Source organism: Lepisma saccharinum, chromosome 14 (assembly GCF_977018435.1).
Source record: "Lepisma saccharinum chromosome 14, izLepSacc3.1, whole genome shotgun sequence".
Lineage (NCBI taxonomy): Eukaryota > Metazoa > Arthropoda > Insecta > Zygentoma > Lepismatidae > Lepisma > Lepisma saccharinum.
In genome coordinates, this window is record NC_139242.1 from 67,334,956 (window position 1) to 67,348,256 (window position 13,301).

Below are 13,301 nucleotides of genomic sequence, written 5' to 3' on the forward strand. Positions count from 1 at the left end.
TGGGAACTTGGCATAGTTTTAAGTATAGGCAAATCTGTCTGTTGAGGCTTCTTCTTTTCTACACTAGGATTCAAAATTCTTAAAATTAAGAGCATATCACACTTGAAGAATTGGGGTATAAGCCCCTCTTGGCATTGTTTTAAGTGTAGGCAAATCGGATTGTTCAATCAAATAACCTCTTCTTTTCTACACTTATAAGTTGAGTTTATAATATTGTATTTTATACTACTACTCCCAGGTCGGCATTTAAACCCGGGACTTCTGATGTCGTAGCGCGCCGTACTAAATAATCCGGTCTGCGCTCAGAGAACTAAATGCATCATATCGATTGATGCACTAGAATGCATCGATTGATGCACTAAAGTATGTTTTATGGCTTCTTCAAGGAATCAGATTCACATTTGATGCATTTGGGTGCATTTTTGTATGTCGTGAAAGAAACACGAAAGTGCATAATTTGATTCAAAGGAGGACTTATTACAGTCGAGATGCACTTCAATGCATCATTTGATGCGTTTTGATGCACCTTGATGCATTTTGATGCACCAGAATACATATTTTTCGATGGTGCACTTAAACGTTTCGTCTGAGCTACAGAGTTTATGTTGCTCAGACCAAACGTTTAAGTGCATCATCCAAAAAGATGCTGGAAGGTGCATCAAGGAACATCAACTGATACATTCAAGTGCATCTCGACTGAAATAAATCCTCATTTGAATCAAATGATGCACTTTGGTGTTTCTTTCACGACATACAAAAATGCACCCAAATGCATCAAATGTGAATCTGATTCTTTGAAGAAGCCATAAAACAAACTTTAGTGCATCAATCGATGCATTCTGGAGCATCAATCGATATGATGCATTTAGTTTTCTGTGTGTAGTTTAAAGAGAGCCGTCTCTTTCAATACAATTCGGGAATGAATTAACATTAGAAGTTATTTCTCGCCTGAATTCCGAACAAAATGATTCTCGATTAATTCATGACTGCCTTTATTGCCGTCTGCTACTCCAGAACAGTTTCGTACTTACTTGTAGCGAGAAAAGTGGCGTATTCTTTACTTAAATTCTGGTTTAGAAGCTCGTTTTAATAGTTTGTATAATATACAGGGTGTTCCAAAAAGAACTTTACAACTTTGTTAAGTGTATAAAATTTTATTCGGAACGGTTACAGAACTGGTTGTGGTGTCATTTTGTAAGCAAATGCACCATTTTTACAATGTTGCTCTACTATAAATACTATTAACGATTCTCTGTATGCCATAATAATTATATTCAATATATAGTAAATTACCAACGGAACCGTGAAATATATAATTCCAAACGCGTGTTTCGAGAATGTCACAGGAAAATGTTATCCAAGTAAGTGAACCTTGCTGCAGTTACAAGTGTTTTGTTCTAGAGGAGGCAAATTCGATATTTTTGTATGGATTCCTTATGATGTTTAGCAGTGATCTTATCGCACGAATAGTAAGAAGTGTAAAGTGACAAGAACATTCCTTCAAGTAGAGAGGCTGCCAAATTCAATATTCGCCCCAGACTCAGATAACTACGGCCACTTGCGCACGCGGAATTCTTTTCCTTTTTTCGGAGAGCTGGAATTGTAAAATTGGATATCACATAGCTGCGATCTACGTAGGGGCGAGATACGACAGCATATTCTGCCCCTGACAAACTTCCAGTTTTTGGAGGGAAATTGTTTTTCGTGTGCTGCATAGTCTATCTTAGTCATGTTTCACATGTGACTGAAGTGTGAGGGGTGTAAGCATTCCAAAGAAGATGGAGAAAACTGTTATTTGTGCAGTCATCAAATATTTGCTGAAAAAAAAACTGTCACCAACGGACATTTATAACGATATAAGGAAGACAGTCCCCTCATATGACATGGTTAAAAACATCTCAAAAAATACCTCCGTGAGAAGAGTTTCAGCAGCGCTTCTGAAGTGATGGATGCTGTAAACGTATGGTTTCAGGAGCTGTCGGAAGATTTTTTCGTGCCGGAATTGAAGCCCTATAGCACCGATTGATAAAGTGCATTGAAGTTGCAGGGGACTATGTTGAAAAATAAGAGTAGTGAAATGGCCCTCTGGCAAAGCCTTCTAGGTCAGTGGCAGAGCATAATGATCAACCCTCGTACATTATAAAATATCTTATCATTTTCAACCTTTGTTTTAAAAGTTGTTCAAAGATAAATATGATAATAAGGTGTATTTTAAGGAGAGTTTGCATTTATAAATAAAATAGGTGTCTTTTGTCTGCTAACCACAAAGTCATAACTTGCACCCTGAAGTTCAGATATGAAGGCCGGTCATCATACGTAGAAGCATGGCATTCTCAAATCTGGGACTTTGGCGAACATGGTCAACTTCTCAGATCACTATTCTGACCTAAAATAGGACCAAACTGTTCGTTTCTTCGATACCTTTATTTTGATATATTTCACAACTATGTTTGGATAACTTTGAGGTTTGACCCTTCGGAGAAACAACGACCTTGAAATGACCTTCAAGGTCAAAATTTTTAGTGGCGTCCACCCTAGTAGCCTATTTCTGTCTGACCTATGACTGATAGAACTACAGTATATGCAGGTAAAAGTCACAATTTTCGTCTTTGGCTGGTCAACTATTACCACTTCGGCTTTTTTCGAGTTCTTAACTGCTTACATTCGAAAATTTCGATTTTCTCAAAATTTCGGGAGGGGTGCTATAGCCGCATCAGCTACCACCTGCGTACGCCAATACGCTCTGTTTGTAGTCGATGGTAGCACATTCTATTGAACTTGTTTCTACTTTAAACTCTATAAGAAAATGCATGATTCATGCATGGATTAAGGTGGGTGCTATTGATGCTGCAGCATTAGGCCCATTCCTGAGATAGGCCCAGATGAAAACACGAGAATTTTCCGAAAGCTGAACAGTTTTCTTTTGCTATATTAACCTGAAGAAAAATCTTAGAATGAAATTTCGAGCCCTAATTTCGGACGCCTAGACACAGCGTTACTTATTATACAGTTGCTATTATTCTTTGAGCGGTGACGTAATTATAACGTCGTTGTGTTTATTGTTCACCGAAAATTTCAAGCATCAGGCCCAATTCGGTCTTAATCCGGCCCTGTGCATGAACACGTCTCCATTAACACATAATATTTTGATTTGATTTGCTTTATTTTACTTCGCTCCTTGTGCCACTTTTGGCTAATTTGCGAAGATGGGGATGAGTGATGATATGATGAACTTGATGAATAGACATCACAAACGTCCATGCCCAGGCCAGGATTCGAACCCGGGACCCCTGGCTTTGTAGCGCGATGTGCTAACCACTCCGCCACGGGGCCGGGTAACACATAATATGTGTAATGAAAGATGTGTATGGTTTATTGGGAAGTAGCATTAATATTTGGCAGGAACATATTTAATGGGATTTCTGTTTGCGATCTTCCATATTAAATTGTCATTGTTCACCACTTGGAGGCTGATTTTACAAGGTTGTATATGACGATCTCGATTTGATCCCCGCTCTTATAACATTAAGAATAAAGACCAAAAAAGGGCGTCTTTTGCAAATGCAAAGTACATGGAAGTAGCAAGAGGTGAATGATTTACCTCGAAAAAACCTCAAAATGTTTTTCTCTGTGCCTTCAAGAAAAAAACCACGTAATGCTCTAAACTGGAGTAAATTATATCTAATTACGTCAAAACAAGAATATTTGAAGTGTACACACATTCTGTATGTTGAAAGCGAGGTCGTGGGAGGCATACATGAAGTAATTTACAATTTCGTAAGAAGCAAGCGAGGATCTCGCTATGTGAGTAAGTTTCCCTTGAAAGAATTTTTGGATTACTTTCTGAGAAATGGCACTCAAAGCTATGAAATAAACTTAAGAAATAAATTTTGATTGATTGATTTAGTTTATTTTACTTCGCGTGTTCTGCCTCTTGGCTAATTTGCGAAGATGGGGATGTAAAAAGTAAAGTAAAGTGTTCCCCTGTGCTTAGCACCACGCCATGAAGGCGTATAGGGGGTGTGGGGGTAACGCCCCACACTTTCTTGATCCGGTCGTGAGTGGGGGTGATGTGATCAGCAACACGCCCCTGACCGCCTTTACCCCCCAGGGTTTCCCCCAGGTACCCATGTTATTCGACGCTGGGTGGGCGCCGGGGCCGCTTCCACCGTTAGAAAAGTTCCCGGATTTGAACCGGCCGGGGATCAAACCCGGGACCTCGAGCATGGTAGTCAGACGCGTTACCGACTGAGCCACCGCGGCCTAAGATGGGGATGAGTGATGAAATTATGAATGGAGATTCACAAACAACCAAGCCCGAGCGGGATTCGAACCCGGAACCCTTGGCGTCGCAGTGCGATGTGCTAACCACTTTTTTTATTATTATTACTATTATTACAAATTACATTTTATATGAACATGGTTACAAATGAGATACCTTCTTTTCATTCATATACAACCTTTAGGAAATTTGCATAATTCTTTCTATTATAAACAATAGTGTTTTGCATTAATTCTTGTTGTAAGAAATCTTTAAAATTACATGCGTACTTAATATTTGTGCAGTTTAAAGTATAGTAAATAGAATTGCTAATAAGCTAATGACGTGTCACTGAATTGAAGTCGATGTGCCACTCGGCCACAGGGTCCGGCGAAATAAATTTTGAATCTTACTTGCTTTCTCATTTCGAACTATTAAAAATTACTTTTCCTTTGTAAAAAATGAATTGAATTGTTGTTTTCAAGTCCACTTTATGCACAGAAAGGCTAATCCGGACTGGACCTACAGCTTGAAGCGGGATCCGAACCACTACGGTGCCTCCACCGCGTATCGAACCCGGAACCCCTTGATTATAAGGCGACGACGTTATCACTGCGCCCTTTCTAAATTGGTTTCTTCGATGTTAGTGATTAGATTCTGAGATATCTGTTTCTATCATGTTCGGGCTTCCAGGTTCGTCTTTGTATAAGTCCTCGAAGTCTCTAGCAATTCACACTTGAGAGAGAACGGGATTGCGTGGAGGGGGAAGCGACTGCAGTTATCAGCCTTTGCAACAGCGTGTACTGCTTCGCTTTGTCCACTCGCTCCCCCTTCTCTGCCGCTATGCGTGGCCTTGCTCCACTGATTCCGGGGATAGAGTATAGAGATACAGTTTTTAGCTATAGTTAGGCAACGTTTCTAGTTCTCGTAGGATAGTTTAGATAGCATATTTTAAAATCCTCTCTACCTCAACATCTTGGTCAAGTTCCACTTCCCCTTTGGAGGTATATTGGACATCAAACAGACTTACTAATTTTACCTTGAATTCTTTGAGATGACGTAATGTCTGCCCTTGTAATGCCTCTTGAATTCTCCCACGGTAAGAATAAAGAAATATATATATTCTGAGGACGCGGCAACCAAATTACGACACAGAACAACATTGCCGAAGACAATTACTGTCATTTTTTTTTGTTGGAATGTTCATCTAGTCACGCAACCCACAAAGCATTGTGAAGTACAGAAGACATGATATGAGTACAAAGAAAGTTTTGCAAGAATGGAAAAAGATTTATAATCTGTCATGGGCGCCTGCGAAAAGAATATAAGGGGGTGTTTGGGGAGGTCACAATCAAAAAGTTGGGTTAATAAGTGGGAAATAATGACGTCATGTTTCTGTCATGGAAAGAGAGAGACGTTTTAAAGGATGGAGATAAAAAAGACGAGAAAACCTAAAGGAAGACAAAAGAGCGAGACAGACAAAGGAAAGAGAAGAAACATAAGCGAGACACAGAGAGAGAGGGGGGAGATATATATAAATAAACAAAACAGAGAGAGAGAGAAGGAAGAAAGAGAAACAATAGATCAATAGAGAAATTAAAGTGGTGAAAAATAAGCAAGAGTTAGATAGATAAAGAGAAAGAGAGAGAGAGAAAGTTTGTGTAAGACAGAGAAAGAGGAAAGAGAAAGGAAAAAAGGAAGTGAAACGACAGAATATTTAAAGATAAAAAGTGATATTAACGAAGAAATTGAGACAGAAAAAGGAAAGTGAAGAGAAATAATTGAGAGAGAGTGAGCGTGACAACGTGTAAGACACAGAAAGTAAAAGAGAGAAAGAAGAGAAATTACAGAAGATGGATAGAGAGAGAGAGAGAGAAATGAAAATGCGACAGGAAAAGTTAGAAACGTGGACAATAAACAATGATTTAACACTAAATATCAATAAATGCCATTTTGTAACATATACTCGAAAGAAAAACCCAGTTGAATTTCAATATCAAATATACAACCATACTCTAGCAAGACATTTTATAGTCATGGATTTAGGGCTTATTTTTTATTCAAATCTTACTTTTAATAAACACGTAGAACAAATAATTAGTGAAGCGTTCAAGAACCTTGGGTTTATTTTTAGAATGGGGAAGGATTTCAAGAGTATAGAAACACTAAAAGTTTTGTATTATTCATATGGAAGACCAAAACTCGAATATGCATCTGTTATATGGAATACAGACACAGCAAAGTACAGTGTAGCAATTGAAAGTGTCCAATTGAGATTTCTTAGATTTTTATAATAATTTTCAGAACGTTTACCCCACATTTGAACACTACGACAACCTAATATATGAAAGTCTGTTCACAAAGCTGTGTCATAGAAGAACGTTAGAGGAAATAGTATTCTTGTTGAAGTTGTTAAATCACGAAGTAGATGCTGAACATCTACTCTGCCAGATAAATTTTCGAATCCCGTCGTCGAAATGAATGAAGTTTTTCTTATAAAAAAGGCTAGATCGGAAATTAAAGAGAAATCTACATTGTGGAGAATGTGCAGCAGTTACAATATCTTGCTAATCAAGAATAATACCATTGACATCTTTTCTATGAACCTAAGGGACCTCAGTAAAGCCACTATTAACACAATGGCCTAAGCTTAAATACATAATTTCCTAATGAAATTATGTGATAAAGTGTGTATATACGTATATATAGAAAATAATTTTAAGTATATTTTATATATGTGTGTGTGTACCTCTTCATAAACTTTTGTCTTCTCGTTTAATATCTAAGAAACTAAAAGTTAAAATATACAAAACAGTAATTTTGCCTGTAGTATTATATGGGTGTGAAACTTGGTCCCTTACATTGAAAGAGGAACATAAATTGAGAGTATTTGAAAATAAGATCCTTAGGAAAATATTTGGACCTAAAAGGGATGAGGAGACAGGTGAGTGGAGAAGGTTACATAATTTAGAAGTACATAATTTGTATTCATGTCCAGATATTATTAGAATAATTAAATCAAAAAGACTTAGGTGGGCAGGCCATGTGGCACGAATGGGAGAGGAAAGAGGAGTTTACAGGATTCTTGTTGGGAAACCTGATGGTAAGAGACTTGTAGGAAGGCCAAGACGAAGATGGAGGGACAACGTTGAGATGGACCTAAGGGAAATCGGCAGGGATGGAAAAGAGTATATAGATCTTGCTCAGGATAGGGACAGATGGAAGACCTGTGTTGCTGCAGCCATGAACCTTCGGGTTTAAGAAGGCTAGAGAGTTAGTTAGTTAGTTAGTTAGTTAGTGTGTTTATATATATATATATATATATATATATATATATTACAGAAATATAAATAATTGTATTCACTATGTATCCTTCATAAGGGCTCTGTAATTAGGTATGTACCTACCTGTTGAGTTCAATAAATAAATAAAAAGAAAAGTGAAGAGATATAAGCGAGAGAGACAAAGTATAAGACAGAGAAAGGAAAGAGAGAGAGAGCAGGAAGATAAATAACAGAAGATCGACAGAGAGATAAAAAGGGAGAAAGAAAATTCGACATAGATGGGAAGGAAAACAAAGAAAAAATGATCAAGAAGGTAGGTAATAAGCACAAAGAAATACTATAACGGTGGCACTTGCCAGCTGAGACGAGACTGTAATCGCATGCGTATTGGAGTGCATTGATACAAATTCTAGTAATCAATTTCGAAAACAAGCTACAAGTAGGAGGATAGTAGTACATAGATACATTATTAGCGAGAAGCAAGTTGAGAATTAAAACACTCCCGAAGAGCACCGAACAATGTTTTGACGTGATTTTTGCACATGTTCCACCAAGCCCTTCTCCGACCGCGGATGACAAATTGTTCATAATAAACCGCCAAGGGTTCTCTTCAACAAAGCAACAAATGGTGGGAAGATACAGTCCCTGTGTTTGGCAGCGTTTAGCATTAATCTCTCCATCATAAATCACGATAACATGAGGTTGGCAAGCCTTGTTCGTCGAGGTTGTTTTGTCACCAAGAATCAGAGTTGGTTACAAAAAAAATGGACAGGCTCTGCTTGATGAATGACGCCATGACAGATTAAGCCTTCCAGTTCTCGACAACTCACGAGCTGTGCTTTTGATCTGCGCTTTATTAGCACGAGAATAAATAAATAGTAGCACTTGATTACACAGACGTGTTAGGATTTTAGTGTACAATATTGTGTTCAATGAGAGAATCAAACTTTTTTGCTTAAGGGGCTTGCCAGGAAATACACCCTGTTCTTGGGCAGGTAAATGCGCATTATTATTACCAGGGGGGATTTGCCACTAGGCTCCTTTAGCTAAAGCCTAGGGGACGCAAGTCCTGGGAGACCGCAGTAAAATGAGATGCTGAAGGGGAACAAGTGACAAAGACCATCGACTATTAAAATTTCTAAATATTGTGATAATTACAAAAAAAAAAAACATGCCAAGACCTTTTACTTGCTCAGAGAAGGTAAAAAGGAGTTCCTAAATAACTTCGTACGTCATATCCCTATTTTCAGCACAGTGTTTAAAACAGAGTTCAAGTCTAAAATCAAGTCAAATTTTTAATCAGATGTGTAGTATATAGCATGCAATTAATGTAAGTGAAGTACCATGATAACAAAACTGTTGATAATAATGATAATGGTAATAATATGGTGAAGTGACAACGTCGTCTCGTCGCATTGAAACTAAGGGGCCTCGGGTTCGATGGAGGTACATTTCATATTTGTTCGAATCAGGCCCATACCCAGGATCTTTTTTAGGGAGGGAGAGGAAGATCCGAATTGCTGTTGGCAGGATTGACAAACTTTTTGTCCTTAAAGAAACAAAAAAGCGTTTTATTATGTTTTTAACATAAAACATGTTTAAAAACATAAACCAATAAAACTTATTTTCTGAGAAGAATGGCTGATAAGGAATCTTTTGATAATCATTGACTAACGTCTTATAATAGTAGATATCAGGTGTGTCGGTTAATAATTCTTAATTTCGTCGCTGGATGGCGCTGGAAGCAAGGGTTGGTGCACAGTCTCAACTGTTACGACAGTGTGTTGCCAGGATAGTACCTGTCAAAACGCCGTGGATGTGCAACCGAGTGCGAGTGATCGTGATATTGGGTTTGTGTGGTAAACATCTCGACCTTCAAACCAAATAAGGAGCAGGTGCGGCACGTCCTGCTTTTCTTGTTCAATCAAAAGAAAACCGCGAGTGAAAGCCATCGTATCCTTGTGGAAACATACGGTGACAATGTGCTAACGCAAGACGCGTGTGTGCGTTGGTTTCGACGATTCAAAAGTGGTGATTTCGGCTTGAAAGACAAAGATCGCCCGGGCCACACGACAAAAATTCCAAGATGCCGAATTGCAAGCACTGTTGGACGAAGACGATACGCAAACGCAACAACAACTGGCAGAGAAGTTAAATGTTTGTCGCCAAACCATATCTGATCGTCTTCATGCCATGGGAAAGATCCATTCATTACCATTTCTGCACTTTGCTGGGAATTCTTGCCCCACCCGCCATACGCACCAGACTTAGCCTCTTCGGACTACCACTTGTTTTCATCGATGTCTCGCTCACTTTCCCAGCAACACTTCAACAATTAAGAAGATGTCGAACAATGGCTTGCTGACTGGATCACCTCAAAATGTGGACGATTTTTCTGGTAGGGCATCCACAATTTGACGGACAGATGGGCAAAATGTATAGCTAGCGATGGCGCATACTTTGAATAAAGCATTTGTTACCTTTCTCCCCAGATACACTTGTTTTCTTTCGGATCAATTAAGAATTATTAACCGGCATACCTGGTACATGTAGATCTCAAATGGCTGTTCGATTATTTCTCGCTTACTAGACCCTACTTTATCCTCGTGGTAGCTAATCTGTCTTCTCAAATATCACATTTTATTGTGAATGCAAAAAAATATATTTATATTAACAACAATGTACATTAAGTACGGAACAAAACTGTTTCTTCCGTTTAGAAGTGTTTTAAACGCTTGCAAAAAATATATGCATGTATTGTAAACATTTAAAATAAACACCTCGTATTTAAAAAAGCCAACGCTGGCTGTTGAAACATTAGTGAGTGAGTGAGTTTGTGTTTAAAGTCCACTTTATGCGCAGTAAGGCTAATCGGGACTGGTACGTATATGTATGTATAGAGAAAGCAAAATAATAAGAATTATCATTCAAACAACGCTGCCTCCCTGTTCCATCATTTAATAGTTATAATAATATAAATAAATGAAGATTTTCTAGAAACATAAATGAAACCCCTGAAAGTCTTCATGTATATATTTTATTACAATTAACAATAATAAGTTGTGTGCGATTTGTTTACACGAAAATGTCCAGCAAAAAGTAACTAAAAGTAACTCATAGTTACTTTTCATTACCAGTAACTGTATCTGAGTTACTTTTTGAACCAAGTAACTGTAACTCACTTACTTTTAACAAGTAACTTTGTGAACACTGCCAGATGTGCATTTGAATATAATGCAATGGTAGTGATGATTATGTTGAAAACGTACGACCCATTCGTTGATTACGGCAACAATTCCAGCGCTAAACCCTTCACCGCATGTGGCGGCAATTTCTGCTGAGAAGTCACGGTTTGAGCACGGACTGTGACCCATTTGCACAATACGAAGGAAACTCAAAATAATCAAGATATTACGTAAAGGAAGAGTGCCATAAAACCATCAAAACACATGTATTCAATCGGAGCCCCCACGTGACCATATTTCGACATTCCCAACAGCCAGCCACTGCATCTTATTCTTCCTACCAGGTCATGCAAATCGCGACCTTTACCAAGAAGTGTGATAATTTGGGCGAAGGCTTCTAATATCAATATGTATGCGTCAGAGGCCTTCTTGCTAATTCCGGCTTTACATAATCACGCTGTGAGAAAGAAAGAACAAAAAAGAGAATAGCAATAAAAAAGTGACCTTGGGAAATGAATCTCCCACAGTTCAAATTGCAAACGAATAAGCTTTAGGGAGAGGGCGGTGTTTGACTGAATGCAGTGAAAAGTACAAAGTTAATAAAAATCAGCCTTGCACAAAATTGCAAACTTCTTTTATTAGACGTTAATTAGACACAATTACTCAGCAGAAAACGTCACACAATTACAACTACCTTTACTTCAGACTTACTCTACGTCATGTTAAAGAACTTCTACCACCCTAACGAGAAAGTTAAAATCAGAAGCGTCTTACTTCAAATCAGAGATGGCGTTAAGAGGGGGCCAGGAGGAGCAGGTCCACGGAACTTGACTGTGGCAGCCTCAAAATTCTCCGTGGCTTAGAAGAAAAAAAATCAATTGTTTTTAGGAAGCTTTGCATGTAGCTTACAATCGCTTTCAGTTATCAGCTGGCCAGTGGTGGAGTGGTTAGCACATCGCGCTACAGCAGCAGGGGTCCTGGGTTCGAATCCCGGTCTGGGCATGAAGTGTCCATTCATCAATTTCATCTTGTCATCACACATCCCCATCTTAGCAAATTAGCTAAACGTGGCACAAAAGCGAAGTAACGTAAAGCAAATCAATCATTCATATTTTCAGTTATAGTACTTTTCGAGATATAGGCTAAATTAAATATAAAACTACTACTATATATGAATGAAAACGTATTATGTGACAGAAATTGTATGTGCATGCGGCGAATATATTATGTAATGAAAATTATTTATATGTAATTTATAAGCCATTATATATGCAAATGAAGTATACAATTTCGGACATAAAACAAGGGTGTGCTCAGAAACAGGGATCACTGATCAGTTTTACTTCTACTGGCTGAGATTTTCTGGAAGAACCAATGGCGCTTACTGACCATAATTTTTACTCCTGTCCTTGTCTTGACCTACAAGTGGCATTCCAAATGAACGCTAAACAACAACAATTGGATTCAATTAAATATATAGCCGAAAGCAGGAAAACGTTGCAAAATATAGGATTAACTGCTAAAAGAAAGAAAGGTACACAGTTACGACAGCAAAAAAATCGAGTAGGGAGGAGGGAGTTATTGGGCATCGCGTGAGGCGCGACCCACTGCTGGGTCCCGAGAGGGCGTTTGGTGGGTCACGAAGTCGGGCTCGAAAATATATTTACCTTGTCTTAAAAAACCTATTACATTTGAATTAAAATTAAGAGAAGAACTGTGTGATATCAGCTGTGATTCTGGCATTAAAACTAAATTGTGAGATTCAGACTTAAAAAAAGTTTTGGATATCTTTAAGAAGTGAGTACCCTGAACTTTCGGATGGCGGTCTCCACCTCATATTTGTGTAAAAAGGGATTTTCATCTCTGGTTCAAGTGAAAAGCAAGTACAGAAATAGACTTGACCGCATTTAGATTTACGGTTTAAGGTAACCACCATTGAACTCAACATACCCTAGCTTATGCGTTGAGTGAAAAATAGAAGTGTTTTCAATTTCAGCATGTGTGTTTAGTTAGATGTTGGACTAGAATAAATTAATATTTTAAATTACGTATCTACTTTTCTAAAATGACGTATGCGTAATTTGTTTAAGCAAGTGTAAAAGAGGGCTTCTTAATATACTCGATATTAGCAAAAATATGATTATAAACTGGGTGACACCCCTACAAGCAATTCTGCCGGCGGCCATGCTTATGGGTTCCATAATATCCTTCAAGGTGGGTCCAGGACTAAAAGAGGTTGAGAACCACTGGCTAGTATAGGGGGTTTAGAATATTTCACAAACCTCTAAATACAATAGAAAAATATATATCTGGGCTAAAGCAGCATATATTTCCTATTCTTTCTTCTTTCAGTGATGCCAACTCTAGCATAATGGTGTTAAATCTAGCACGTTTGCACGTAGCACCTTCCGTTTGGCACAATGGTAAAATCTAACAATCTGCAAAACACGCATCCCTGGGAAAGAGAAATTGATTTCAACGGAACATATTTTGAGGAAATAACAACCCGGGCACATATTTATTCCTACGTCAAAAATGGACATTATCTGACCCAGGGACAGATTTTCACAA